Consider the following 16,002-nt stretch of genomic DNA (forward strand, 5'->3'; position numbering starts at 1 on the left):
AAAAAAAATATTCTTATAATTTTTTCCATTTTGTAAAGAATCATAAATATAATAAATATAACAATTATTATTAAATTATATAAAAAATTTACTTTATTTCATACTTTTCTTCCTTTCATACATATCCTTATATAACATTAGATATATATATATATATATTCTTATAAATTTATAAGCTAATAAGAAATGATTAACTTGTAAATAATTAAATTGTTTTAAAATTTCAAACTTTGGTAAAGCGACTTAAAATGAAGCTTTAATACATCATTGAGAAATTACTTATCCATAAACATATTGGAAGAATAGCGTATTTTCTGAAAATCAAAGAATTAACAATTATAAAAAGTTATGGCTTAGAACTTTCAAAATGAGCTTTTTAACAATTGCTCGCATGTAGCTTGGCATCCATTTTTCTTCCAAACGTGCAGCCACTACTTATAATATTCCTTCTTCAAGTTCCTTTCTAATTAGAAACCGGATACCGTTGCACTGTTAAAGAGAAATTAACGAAAGCGAAAATCGTCGAAGACAGCTCCGTGTGGGTGTATATGTACATTTGTAGTTATAAAAGTGCCTATGAATAGCTTGCGAAGTGAAATGTGGTGGAAATTCAAGAACATTATAGTACACGAATTTCCTTAATAGTAGCAATAAAGAAAAAATAAAAGGATGTGGTGAAAGATATAAAACTGGCATAAAAAAAACTAAAAGTACTCTTTAAAATCCAATAATACACAATTTATCGAACTCGTAGTTTTAATAAGAAAGTAAATAGGAATTATAGCAAATATAACTTTACTCAAGAATCAATTATAATAGTTTGCTTATTAATTTTACTAATTTGAGTTATATAATCCATTATATTATATACGTATCTTTTTATCATTTGAATTTTGTTTTATAATAATTTGTACATTGTAATTATTATTTAGATATAATTCATATTACATCACTATAATTAAATTAGTTAATATTGTTATTTTTTTTAGAAATCTATAAGTCTTCGACCTTTAAATGATTAAAATATTTACAGTGATAATGAAATAAAGAAATTAAAAAAATTACTATTTGTCGTAATCAGTATATTCCAAGTCCTTATTATTAACGTATTTATGTATGATATTTTAAAATTTATGCAAAATTTATTCTTAAATCTTTAGATGATAAATTTTTAGCTTTAATAATATTAAATTTTTGTAGAGAAAACTTTAGATTTTTTCATAAATAAAATGTAGATCCCGTATACACGTACATTTATGCTCGTATATACTTACACCAAATAATATAAATTTGGTAATAATAACAAATTTGGTAATAATAACAAATAACAAAATAACAAAAACAACAAAAAATAACAAAAAAACAGAAAAATCAGAGTTTAAATTTTCGTTCAACATTTTGTGTGTAAATCATTTGAAATTAGATTATTGCTATTATTTTTATCAAGATCTTTATGAAGACTATTTTTAAATAATTTTTAAATTAAAAATCGCAAAAAATTAATGTGAAGAATGTAATTTACATTAAGAAAATTAACTAGAACTAATAATTAATATTACAATAAAGTTCATCTACCCATTTAAGATATTGTGCTGCAATCAAACTTGAATAAATTTTTCACCTAATTTGATTTATTTACGGGCAGCGATAATTAAAGTAGCTAATTAATACAATTAACCATAAAATATATGAACTTTTCATTGTAAAAATTTTTATTAAATAGAAAACATACAAAGTGTAAATACAACACAGTAAATATAATAACATAAAATTGACTTATCAAACAGAATTTAAAAGATACAATATTATAATGTAGAAACAACATTATTTATCAAGTATAATGTACTTTTAAAAATTTTGGTTGTAATATTCACAAAATCATATATTCTATGATTAATAATATTTAATAAGAATGAGGATTCAATTAGAATAAAAATGATAACAGAAAGAGTACACAAATTTGGATAGTCTAAATCCACTGATACAAACTTACCTTAAAATAGTAAACAACCAATAAAAAAAAATTTTTTTTCTTTTTTTTTTTTTTCATAATTAAAGTTTCCTTAAAAATGAATAATATTATTAAATCATATACTAAAATAACAAAAATAAAAAATAGATCTATTATAATAGAAATATATTGATGTTTTTTTAATATTAAGTAAAAAATTAAAGTTATTAATATAATCAATTAAATTTAACATTATTAAATGCAAAAAATATATAGGATGGAACAAATTCCAAGAAAAATATGAAGAAATTGATGAACTTTTTAAATCATTAAGATTATGAGACATTTTTTTTGTAGAATATAACCGATGATGATAATTGAAAAATTAAAAAAATTTTACGAAAACACTATAAAGAATAAGTTTAAATTTTCTCTAATTAGCTAAAATATACTGTAAATATTATTTGATTATTATTTATTGTCATTGAATAGGAGAACGTCGACATTTACAGGATATCCACGATGTATGTAATGATAATATCAATGTAAATAAGGATTATACGATTCTGAGATCTATAATATTAATGAACAAATTGTCAAATTTACAAAATATACTGGACTAAATAATAGTCTTTCAAGAAGCAAAAGCTTCATTATTACTATTTATCACATAAAAATCTAAGATAGAGTACATAAGCAAATCTTACAAATATTAATATCCATTGAATGGATAAAAAAAATGTATTATGAAATTTTTGTCGAGTGAATGAAAATTTGAATAAATAGAAATTTTATTGAAATATGTATAATTTATAATATAACGCCTACATCACAATCGACAGTCTTTATAAATTGTTCAAAACTTTTCATTTAATTTTTTTGTTTTTCTAAGATTTTTCCTGCATTAAATTAATTTTAAATAAATTTACTATTATCAATTGCATCATTAATAATAAAATAATTGTAATTGTTGGTTGTCTATGACAATGTCATAGACAATGTCATAATAAGCCTACATATTAATTTTTTATTTTGCGATGAAAAATTTCCAAAACACAGAATATGTTCCTTGAAAAGTAACATTCGTAAATGAGAGATATGTCAATTTCGAATTTTTGTATATTTTTTAGAATTTACATATAGTTTTGACATATATGATGTTGGGACCATACAGTATACAATAAATACTGATATGTGTATAAATAAATAAATAATGAAAGATAATCAGTGGCTTGACATATATAAGTTAATGAGATGTAACAGATATTATATAATTTAAATTATAGAAAAATTAAATTATTTATTTATTCTACAATGTAATAATGAATATAATAAACTGGAATTGAATGAGACGTAAATATAGCTATATAAGATTACATTGAAGTATGGAAACGAATGAAACCAATGTTGTTTCATACATAATTCAGTTAAAATATGGCCAGGTGCTTTTGTATTATTAGATTGAATGTGGCGCTCGTAATTGTCAAGTCCATGAGACGAGCTCAAATATTTTGTTTTCGACACGCATTTCAAGAAATCAACGCCAGCTAAAAATTACAAGATACATAAGAGTTGAGGCTCGAGAATCGCACTGAGAAAGAACAACGAGCTTGCCGAGAATTAAAAGAGCGAGAGAGAGAGAGAGAGAGAGAGAGAGAGAGAAAGAGAGTGAGAGACCGGTATTAACTTTACCGAGAGTGTAAATAAGAAATAGAAAAGGCAGGAGTGAGAAGTTGTGTAAGAAAGGTAAAGGGATTGAAAAACTAGAATGAATGAGAGAAGAAAGAGGCGATCGTGATAAGAACTGTCAGTAAGACAATGAGAGGGCGAGAAAGAGGAAAGGGCAAAGGAGTGAATTAGAGAAAGGAGCGTGTGGAGACTGGGGGGGGGGGGGGGGGGGGGGGGGGGGGGAGACCGACTTTACGTTTGCCGTACATGTGAGGGTGCGAGGCTATTGTAGCATCCCGGGTCTGCACTTGTTTCGCACGAAACAAACTTAAACTCACTCAAAGAAGCGTTGCGTCGCTATTGTAAGCAACCCCTATTCTTGGTCTACCCACCCTAAGTCACCCTAATCAGCTGCCGAGGCAACGAGGAAATGGAGAAATAACGGGCAGCACGCAATTGCATCTGGCATTTATAGCGGCGCTTTGTAAGGTCGATTACAATATATTAGATATTTAATACGAGTCCAGACTTTATATATTCAAAGAGGTTTCATTCGATTTTTAAGGTACTAATATAATTGGCATATACAAATTAAATTTAAAGCTATTGCGTTGCGGTTATCGTAATTTCTAGCTGGAATTATAATGTACTTGAAACGTTGAATATATAAAAACATCTTTGAAATTATTATACAAAATAAGGTAGCGAAAGGAATATCTTTATAATAATAATAATAAGAAGAAGAATAGAAAGAAATTACAATAACATAATAATAATTCCAATTCCAGCAATTAAAAGGAATAATTTTATAATAGCTATATTGTTAGCTCAATTTCTTTTTATTTTATAAAGTACATATTAGCTTTATACAGTATTACGCGTTATAAACATTATAATTCTAATTTACAATATATATTTACGTGCTATGCTCGTATTTTATAAACATGCAAATTAATTTTGTGAGTGTAGCGCGCGAAATATTTCATACCCTACATTGATAATTCTAAATTAATATGTCTTATTTATTGCATAATATTATACAATAAATCAATACGATATAATTTTACGATCAATTTTTGTAATTCTTTCACAAATGTTTCTGTTAAAGAATAAAACTTTTATTTTCAGCTTAACGAAAAATATACTCTAATTTATATTCTTGATGAGATGCAAGGATTCTTGTTTTATTATCAAAATTAAATCTATTTACCTTAATGTTTGATGAAAAAAAATATTTTGAAAATATCATTTTAAAATAATGTCTCTGCTATGTCAAATTTTACCGCAGTTTCACTATTTTCCATCTAATTATCAATTAATTACAAAACTTTAATAGAAAATATTATCGTATCCATTATTATAATTAATGTAATTGTTAATGATGAGTAATGGCTATAAACCACTATTTCTTTATGACTAAAATCTGTCTTTAATTATATACGCACGTACGGTGACACGCCCGCGAGTACGGATTATATTATAATATAATTATAAGAATAATTATTTTAATTGTGCCAAAAGCGCATATGTAAAAAAGCGGCGACCTTTTTTTATTCAAAAAGAAAAAAGAAAAGAAAAAGCAGTTTAGTTTCATAATTTCTCTTTTCAGCACGACACTTTGCGCAAACTTAGTCATGGGAAGAAAAAAAAAATTTAAAGCCTTGTCGGTCAAGAGCCTACGTAAGAGCCATAATCTTACTCAAAATTCACCAACGTCGACAGCCATTAAGCGCATTAACTCCCCTGCACTTGCGTTCCTTCAGATATCGGAGACAAAGGCACGTTCATTCTTTATCTCCTCTGAATTTTTCACGCTCTTTACACTAATTCTTCTTCTATTATCCATTTTTAAAAGATTTTTCTCATCGTACCTATAATATTCACTATTTTTCGCGCCCAATGGATATGCAAATGGATTAACGTAACAAAACAGTACAGAAAAACGGAGATGATAAAATAGTATTTTATTAAGTTATTGATTACTGCGTAAATTTTAACGGACTATAATCCCAATTTAGCGATTGTAATTAACGAATGGCAATACCGTGTAATTTGAATTGCAGAATTTATTTTGGAAATTATTTATCGTCCACTTTTTAGCTTAAAGCTATTTAAATAAAAAAAAATTGAAGCCCCCTTTATTATAAATCCAACTTTTACAAAAAAATTTTAAATTTTTCAAACTCTTCTTCGGTCCTTCCAGTTTTCCTCCTATTCCTTCTCACTTTCTTACCACTTTCTCTTTTCATTTTCCAATTTTAATAGTTTTATATTCTTCCTATGGCTGTGTGCCAAGCAAGTTTTTATCGAAATAATTGAACGAATGAGCGAACAGTCGAACGCACTAATGTGAAATGGTTAGTTGCTCGATGATACTCGTTCAAGGTGCATTGCTCGTCCAGAAAACACTCGAATGATCTTAAATCTCAAGGGTATCGTTTATCTGCATGAACAATAGTCCAATAAAAATCAAACAAGGTGTCATGCATATCGTACTTATTGTTCAAACGATTACATCCCATTCGTGCGAGGTCAAGTCACACGGACACAATAGATCCTGCATTGATACTACAAAATGGATATTCGATGCACGTATGAGGACTATTGGTTTACAACTCTCATTTTGCCCGATTCCAATTACAGCCCGCCGCGACAGTCGATTAGCTCTACTCGACATATATATATATATATATATATATATATATATTTATTTATAAATATATGTGTATATATTACGTTTTGTCATAACATTGATTATCAGAAAATCGGAAAAAATATAAAGCAACCTTTTTAAATTGTAAAAATATTTTCGAATTAAACTGTTAGCAAACTGTCGAGCACTTAATTAAAATTTGTATATATAAATGATGCAAGGGATGGTACTGATCATTTAATAAACGCAGCATTCTTGCATGTAAAATTCTCAGAATGTAACAAGATATTTTAACGATGAAAATAAAAATAGTAATTTAAATATATAGAATTCTTAATTATTTTTAAGCTATTTTAATCATTTCTTATGTACAATGATAAAGGAATTTCTCGAAATGCTACGTAAATATTAAAAATATTTAAAACCTGTACAGTAAATGAAATACAAATTTTTAATTTTCACAAGGTATTAATAATTGTAAGAACTTAGTTCAATCAAGATTATAATTCTTTTTTTTTTTTTTTTGCTTTCGGAATGTCTTCCTCCAGATCTATACTAATACTATCAAAGAGTATCATCTATAATGGCTATCATTTTAGACATATCTGGTCCATCGGTTACTCATAAACTGTACGAGACTTGAGTTTTAAGTATAACTCTTTGTGTAAAAATTGGAAACGATATATCAAAGTTAAATAAATATAAAAAGCATGAATGTTTGATTAATGCCTGTCAGCCATTAAAATTAACAATTCATAACAGTATAGAATATCCATTAGTAATAAGAATATTTTGCGTGGTTGTAATAAAAATTTTAATATACTTTTTTATTTAAAAGAAATTAATGCCTTATCAATATAATATATTTTAATCTTGTACATTAAAGTTTAAAAGCATTAATCCACAATTTAATCATATCTTTTTGTTTAATATTTGTTTTTTTAATACGATTCCGCTTATTTTAATTAAGTTATAATATAGCGATTTATAATTATAAATGCATTATTAATATCCAATTATCAAGGCTAAGCTTATTTAAAGTTTCCAATTGAAATAGCAACAATACAAATAGAAAACTCCATAAGAAAAATGTAAGAAAGAGATTATTTTACAATGAAAATTTAAACAATTTTTTTTCAGTATACATGCAAAACATTTACGCTCTCATCGATAAACGTAGCATTGTATCATCCCCTCTTTACTCCCTGCCCCCATTCATTATCGTTCTCTCTTTGTCTCTCTGTCGCTCTTGTACTTTCCCTTTTTATCTACAGTTTTTTTTACTTCTTCCTTTTTTTTTTTTACCTTTTTCCTTATCATAGTTACTTTAGTTTATAAAGATGATAAAATTTCATAAGAGGTTAAATGATTAATTACGAGATCCTATTTATTTATTTTTTTTTATAATATGCATAGATCATAATTTATATCTTTTATTTTCCTCTTTACATCATTTTAATATATTTTGTCTCACGTTTTAATTTCTAAATTTTCTTTTCTCTTGTTAATTTTCCACTCCTATCATTGTTTCTTTGGAATTCTATTTCTATATTTCTACTTTCTATAATTCAATTTAATATTCGCTCTTCTTCTCTATCTTCTTTGCTCTCAAATCTGTTCTTGTTTTTGGTGCATTATCTCCCTCTTTCTTTTTCTGCATTTCTCTCTTTTGGCTGACTGAAAGCGTTCATTTTCTGGAATCTAGGCACGCAAAGTTGAACTAGGTTGAGCTACTCACTCAAGAGTTTTCATTTATATAAATTTACTATAGCTAAGGTAAAGAGAATGTAGATGTTATGAGGCGTGAGTGAGTGGTGTTAAACAAAGAAGCTAACGAAAATGAATGAAATTTTTGGTTTAATATTATCATATCTTCCGATATAATTCGAAAAATAATTGCTTAGAGAACAAATACTGATAATATATAATATAATGTAGCTAAACACTACTAAGAAAATATGTACTTTAGTACTATCTATATACATCTATCACGTGAAGAATAATTTTTAAGAAAAAAATATAAATTACGTTTATTACAACATGTTAAATTACTTTTATTGCGTTTATACGGGTCGAAGAGAATGTATAAAAACTTGATGATTGATTGATTTACGTATTAATTAATATTTCACATAAATAAAATGAATAATTTAAATTATTCGATGTAAATTGGAAAAGAACTTCATTTGTCTAATATATTTTAATATTATCAATATGTCGAGTTGCGCCACTTGCATTCGTTTCGATCAAAAAATGATTTCCATTATAATTTCGAAAAATAGCTTACACATATATGAGTTCAATATATATTACAAGGGAAAATATTATTCATTTTACAGATTTCATTGATTAATTATCGATTCTGATATCACCATAATCCAATGAAATCGTATTAATAAACATTTTCTAAATAAATTTTTCTAAATGCAACTTAATAATACATTTGTTTTACGAATAACAATTATCAATTATCTTTACGATTTATGTTTCAAAGTTCTATTTCGCTACCGATGATTACTTAAGAACTGCCAATGATGCCTCAGCTAAATACCATAATATTGCTCGGTACTAATCATCTCACGCTACGGCTCAAAGAAATTTGAACGTCCAATTAGTAAATTACCTTGGCAGAGAGTAGAAGTAGTCCCGATGGTGCCAGACCATTAATGATGATAATAACCCGAATACGTCGGGCTACGAAATTAAACGACCCTGGTAACGTCTCAACGCACCGAAATAAAAGAAGCGTTCAGCTGATACAGAAATGTAAAGGGTACCTTGGCACGTTAGAAAAGGTTGCAAGAAAACTTATACAAGCCAACGCTCCTTTCTTTCCAACTGCAGTTTTGTCGAAATACGCTTGCTAACGTACGATTGGTGTGACGAGACGCTTTTGCTCAAGACGAACCAGTGCCAAAGTTGGTATGTCTAACGATGCCGCCACTTTATATAAGCACTTCAGTGGACGAACTTCCCTTTACAAACTTTAATTTCACACTTGATTTTCACGTGGTACCGTAACGAATAAGTAGGCCGTTGAATATAATAGTCAGCACCATATTGCGCCGTAAAGCGGTGCTCCACTACTACCAGCTTTTTCAAGCGCACACACAGCTCAGATATCAACATAGATGTGAGCATGTTACCATGGTATGGCGTATTTATGTTTACTTGCCAAACATCAATCTGCTTGCACGTATATTTTTTCGTAACGGAAGAAATTTGCAAATATTCTTGTTATTTTGTAGTAGAGTTTTAACAAATCAAGTTAAATATCCGAATGTTATTTAGAAAAACAAACAAACAAATTATTTATAAAAAATTTATATAAAAGTATTTTATATTATATAAAGGTCGTTTCATTTGATAATTAATTATTGGATAGCAGTGATTAAACGATTGTTATATTTTTAAATCATAAATATATAGATTCGAGAAAGTATTTATAAACTTCTTTATACGTCTCTGTAAATTCTGACGGATACTAAAATTTTTTAACTTAATCTTTCAACATAAAATTACGGTTTAAACGGTAAAATTGACAATAACTGTTCATTACGAAAATTTACCATTTACTGAAAATATGCATGTGTCTTTTCGTCAGTTTCGTCGTCTATTTATCATTAGTTCAGAAATTTTGTTTACGTAATATTCATTAACCAATGAAAATCTTATATTTGTAAACGGACATACTCTCTATGTAATGAACTGTATTATCTAAAATCAAAAAAAATTTTCATCGAAATATTCTGATAAGAAAGATAGCTGATAAGAAATCTAACTTTTAAAAAGAAAATTATTTTTACAATGTCAAAGAGAATCACTTTTTAGAAATTTTTCTGTACATATTATTTTTTCATTGGGCACATGGCGTTAGACTCATAAAACTCACATACGCTAAAAGAACGTCTTCCTAGCCCAGTGTGAAAGAAATTTTTCTGTCTTCTACCTTGTATCTCTCTCTTTCTCTCTCCCCCTCTCTCTCTCTCTCTCTCTCTCTCTCTCTCTCTATTTTGTTATTTTCTCTATATCTTACTCCCAGTCTCTTGAAGGTAAGAAACACGGTATTGCCTTGAGGCCTTTGACGAGTCAGTTGACTCTACGCGCGCGCTCTTGGATCTTATCACACTGGTAAACGAAGAGAGGAGCCCTAAGTACATATGCTTGAATCGAACTTAATACGAGCGATAGTATCTTAATGGAGCGACGGGCTTACCTCTGGGCTTTTCAACTTGCGCTGTAAAAAGCTTCGCACAGTCAAGACCTGTCAATGGCCGACTAAAGCGTGATATTTTCACTTGGATCAAGTAGGAAAGCTCGTATGTTTTAAGGGATCCGGGTGTTTTATTCTCATCTTAAATTATTGAATGAGCATTTTAAATATATAAGTTTTTAATATCAAGTAATTTCAATATTGTATTGTTAATTAAATAAATATTGAATTCAAGAAAAACTGACAAATGCTTAAGTAATTTAGGAAATATTTCTATAAGAAAAAAAACACCGACTAAATATTTTCCCAATGTTAATATATCTACTTTTAAGTACGACACGTATTAAAATATTAATAAATAGGCAATTAAATAAGCGGTTCATCGATTGCCAAAAAGCCAATAATCCCAGGGAAACTATTTCTTGCGTGACTAGCCACGGAAACACCAGGGACGCGACTCCAATTACATTATGGAATGAGTTCCTTCACGCGTATGTAGATGTGCCGTTAAAACACGCATAAGGCTGGGATTACTCAAGTGTTGAGTGTTCTAGTATTCGTGCTAGCTCAGCTTCGAGCTGCAGTTCTTAGCTAGTGAAAATTATTTTTGCCCCGAGTGCGTTCTTTCTTCTGGCTCAGCGGATACTCTCGACTTCGCGGCTGTTGCTTTAACAGAACAATTGAATAGCGAACTTTCACTTAGCTCGTAAAGGTTGACGGAAAAAGGCTGGCAAGCGTCTAAGAATTTATTAAGAAAACAGATGGAAATTCATGTTATGATATTAAAAGTAATGTCGATGCAAATTTACAATTCTTCTTTAAAATAGAGTTTATTTAATAAATTTAGAAAACATCTACCGTCGGTTTAGATAAGCAAAACATATCATAAACATGCAACATCCCGTAAAATTTTTAAGTAATCTCACAGATCATAATATTAGAAAGAGTAAAATTGAAAACATTATCTCAAATTACAATACAATTGTTAATAAAGTCATATACGTGTAAGAAATTTATGGGTTTTTTTAAATTTATTAAGTGGCAAAGCACTTTTAAGTTACTCAATTAATGAATCTTTTATCCATCCTAAATAGTACTTTGGAAAATCCTACAAGAAGAAAGCTCTAATTTATAGATTTTTAATTGAATCGTCACGCATGAATTTTTATAAATATATTTAATATTCTAATCAAAATTTAATTCCAATAATAATCAGTCTTTTATGATTGTGAAATAATTTTGTTACAAAAGCTTTATGCTTCGTTAAATTAATTTAATTTCATCAAAAATCGTTTTCTTTTTCACTTGAAATGTATAAAAATTTATTTATTTACATAATTTTTACAAATAAAGCATAAAAAATTTCATATTTTAATTGAATTATAACTCTAAGAAATTTTCTATACTTACGATCGATTGAAATTATTACATTATAATAAGGAAAATATATTATAGGGAAATTATCCTTTGCATAATCTTCATGCAATTTGAACAATTATTTATGCTCAAAATTAGATATAAATTTAGTAATATGTATCACTCTATTATATTAATTATCGTATTATATCGATATCAAGATTTCAAAAAATAAATAAAACTTTCCTTATTTATTATTCAGAAAATTTAAGAAACATAATTTTTACTAAATATTGAATAAAGTTCTTATATTTTCAATTATATATTTATAATAAATTCAATATTTACCGAATAAAATAGATTCATTACCAAAAATTTACAATATTTAATATCAATATAATATATAATATATAATTTATGTAATGTCAATCTAATAATATCTACATTTTAATAAATCATTCATTTGGCAAAAATTCCATACATACTAATTAGTCTGATTTATACACTTTTATAAATCTTAAATATTGTATAAATAAGTATGAATAAATCATTAAAAAATTTCGTCGCGTTTCTCTTTCTTAGTCTTTTATCTTGCAGATAGAGTAAATTATATTTCAGTATAAATTCGAAAGTTAGTTAAAAAAGTGTAAATGTTCTTTTTCTATAAAAAGAAAATTATGCGTACAATTATTACAACTTATTAAACTTATTATATTATATAAACTTATTATAATTACAACTTATTAAATACGAAAAATTCGAATAAAATCTAAATAGATTAAAATGAAAGAAATTAAGTATGTATGTATATATATATATATATATATATATATATATATATATATATATATGTTATGCTGTGATGTTTTTTGTTTTTGTACACATATTGTTACCTGGAAAATCATGAAAAAATAATATAATATATCTACGAAAAAGAATAAAAATTAAAATAAGATAATTTTACATAATTACTTATCTTAATTTTAATATAGCCATCGATAAAAATGGATCTAATTAGTTTCATAGAATAATGAAATACGAGAACATTAACAAATATTAATACATTAATACATTAATGTAAGTACTACTTCTAAATCAATGTAGAACACTAACATATAAAACAAAACATATAAAAAGTTTATTTAAACATTAAATCGCGTCTAATAATTTGTAAAAAAAAACTTAATTATCAAAATGTGCAGATATTTAAAACCATCCAAAAGTATACGCTATTGTTTAACTATCTTCACTATTATTTATAAGCTGACGATATACTCAAATCAAATAAGATTTTACCCCTTCTATAAATATTTAATTCGAAAAAATAAATAGATTGATAAGTAAACAAGAACTGATTCCAATTAAAGGATAACATACATTTTTTCCGTTATCTGTAGTTATAGAAAAGCAGATAAAGCCGAATAGCTATTGATCAGAGTAAATAAGAACGCCTGTACTATTTACTTTTAAGTATTTACTCTTTTACTTTCTCCACCATCCAATAAAATCGCTATCTCCTTTACGAATACAGGATATTTTAAATGTTTAAGTTTGGCGTTACTAAGACTATATTGCATGGGAGTTATTAAAAATTAACAGCAGTGCAAAGAAAATTTAAAAAATTAAAAAAAGTCTCATGTTACCGGAACAAAGATTATATTATATATTGTAAGTAGTAAGTAGGAGTAACCTTATATATTTAATAAAAATCAATATATATAATCTTCACCTCTGAAAATAATATCGAATTTCTAACAAACAATTTTCACCGAATAGACAATCAATTTTTGTAATAATCATATTCACCCTCAAATAAATTTCAACGATTTTGATTACAAAAATTAGAAATATACTTATTTAGCCATCCAACTATGATGTTTACCTAAGAACTTTTCGATTCATAAACAATTAAAGGTGATGCATAAAAATCCAATTAGAATGAAAGATAACAAGCCTAAAAATTATAAACGAATATTTATTTTACTTAATTGCTTTAACACGTTAATTTAAAGTTGTTCAATTATTTATACTCACTCTTTCTGGCATTAAATATTCTATAATGTGAAAAAATGCAGTAACTAAATTTATGTAAATGTATTATGTATTTTATAATAAAACTTTATTATATTAAGCATATTTGTGATAACTATTATTACAAACGAAAGTATATTACATTAGAAAAATTATTAACATATTATTCTTAACTCTTAATGATTTATATTATTAAAGGCAGTTTTATTGCCATAAAAATATTAAATCAATTATGTTTAAAAAAAAATTAAAAATGCAAATTATTGTATTTTATAGAAAACATAATTACACTCGATTCTCGTCGAGCACGTTTGTGGATTTGCATCATATTACCAGCTCAAAGTTGTCGCCAAATTGTAATTTCTGCAAATTATTTTAATTCTAAAATGTTGTGCAAAGTGAAATTAATCCAAAGATAATGATTAAAATAATGGAATTAAATTAGTTTACTCTAAATTTTTACTGTAAAAAATTACAATAACACTCGCAATATTAATTCTAATAAGAGTATATAACTTCAATAAATAACTATGTACATGAACACTCTGTACTTGATAAAAAATTTACATAGTAATCTAGCTTGACCCAAAATTCAACATTTCCACTTTAGAAATGGAACCGCATGAATTATCCAAATCGCCGGATACTTTGACTTACTAAAATCGTTATGAATCAGCGCGGTTAGGCATAACCCAGCCACACTAACACATTTGTCAGGATGTCTTCTTTATTCGATGCACATCATTTGAACTTCTTCAAAGACAAAAAATTGATAATAAATTTATATTAAAAAGATGTAGGCGCATAGTAATTTAAGAGTAAAAATAGTCCAAGAGATTTGAAAGTAAAATTTATTCAGATGATTTTAAAAAGTTCTTAAAAGAATTTCTTTTCATAGAATATCATAGAATTTATTAATAAAAGAAGAAAATTTTAAATAAATTTTAAACCTCTAATTATGGTGCTATCAATAAATTTTTTTAACGTGTTATCATTGAACTAAATATCTTTGTAAAGAACAAAGCCTAACAAGATTGTATATTATCTTTTTAAAAGCAATTCTTTGTCTCCTTTACTCATTATCTACCTATGTTTCTTCTTGCAGATATTAATAATTATTAAAGTAAGCCATTTATATATTAAGCAATTGTAATATTTAGGGAATGGGCTTGCAATTAAATAAAAATTTCCGATATTTTAGCGTAAATCATCATAACTAAAAAAATAACTTCTGTTTCGTGTGTGCGTAAATTACTTTTGATAATATTTATTAATGAAGAAATACATTTGATTTCCGATACATCATATATACATTTATTATATTTCTCAAATCACGTATTAATTAATCATCGATTAATAATAAAGACATAATCTTTGTTTATTAAATTATTTAATATTTCATATTTAATATTTTATCAGCAATATATCAAACATACTTGAAATACAATAAATAAATATTCATTAAAACTAATTGAATTAATTTGAAAAATAGTTTTTCTCTTTTGAATCAATAAAGCTATAACGATATAGGGTGGTTATGCTTTGTTCTCTCAACATATACAAATTCTCCTCTTACATGGTTCACAGATTACCAATACAAAGAAAAATTATTTGTTAATTAAATTGAAAATGTTTGCAAAATTCTTCTTATATTTATATAAAGTTTTAACGTCTGCACGAGTTTCTAGTATAAAGTTTATAGTATAAATTTTTTATACACGATTCAAGTGACTATCATTTGTCAATTTTATCAAATTTTAAATAAAGAAACGTTGCTTGTTAAAATCTAAAAATTAAAATAAATATTTATAACTTAATTGTTGAGAAAATGTTTAAATTAAAAAATCTAAACTACTTGAAAAATTAAATTATTATTTCTTTTTGCATTTAGATAAATATTTTTAAAAACTTAATTAAAAATTAATTTATTTTTATGCTTATTTTATTTTATACCCCTAGCAATAAAATTCGATAATTTAATTAAATTTACACTTGAATCAGGATATACTTACAATTACAAGAATTACAAAATGTTTGTTAAAGAATAAATTTATGCTAAAAATGCCTGCCAATAAAAAATATTTTTAGTATTTAATTTCTATTTCTTAATATACATAAAATATAACTAAT

The sequence above is a fragment of the Ceratosolen solmsi genome, unplaced genomic scaffold, assembly GCF_000503995.2.
Source record: "Ceratosolen solmsi marchali unplaced genomic scaffold, CerSol_1.0 scaffold7, whole genome shotgun sequence".
Lineage (NCBI taxonomy): Eukaryota > Metazoa > Arthropoda > Insecta > Hymenoptera > Agaonidae > Ceratosolen > Ceratosolen solmsi.